This window comes from Atta colombica, unplaced genomic scaffold (genome assembly GCF_001594045.1).
Source record: "Atta colombica isolate Treedump-2 unplaced genomic scaffold, Acol1.0 scaffold238, whole genome shotgun sequence".
In the NCBI taxonomy this organism is placed as follows: Eukaryota; Metazoa; Arthropoda; class Insecta; order Hymenoptera; family Formicidae; genus Atta; species Atta colombica.
This window is the reverse complement of record NW_017259336.1, coordinates 573106-573834: the sequence shown is the minus strand read 5'-3', so window position 1 is coordinate 573834 and position 729 is coordinate 573106.

Genomic DNA, 729 nt, shown 5'->3' with positions numbered 1-729 from the left:
GCCACCGCCGCCGCCGTCGGCTCGCGAATGCCTGAGCACTGGTATTGGTTGATATTTCCAACAGTTATGTAATTTCCTGGGTATTGTTGGGGGCTCCCGAGAGCTGCTACTACCTACCACTCCTATCGTCCGCGAACGCGGGATACGAGAAGCGTGAGGGGAGGATGGCGGAGACCATCCACTATACGCGGTACGTGTTGCAATACGTACTCTCCTCGTGCGCGTTTTGCTCTCTTTCCACGAGGATTCTTCGGCCTCGAATCACGGGTTATCGTTTCGGAGGGATGAATCGAGGTGGACTTCGTAGATACATTATATGCTTGTATCTCCTAACGCTAAGGTCGAATGAGTTCGCTCGGGTTGCTAAATAAATTGAAGAATGTAACAATTATTCCATGATAAAACCTTGTTATAAAAAGAGTTGTAAAAGATCGATAACTATTAATTTCATTTCCTTTATTATGTTATACTAGTTGATCTCCATGAATGTTAAACTAGTTGATATTTTTTTAAAAACCCATTTAATTCGTACACGGAAAGAATTTTACTGGAGTACATATATACAATATATGTACTCTGAAATTTAGATACAGATCTGAAAATAATTTTGTTGGGCTATCAAAATAATTATGTAGAATTCTAAAACTGTTACTATAATATCAAAATTTTGTGCATTGCTTATGCTGAGATACCTATAATAATTTTGATAGTTCGACAAAATTATTTTCA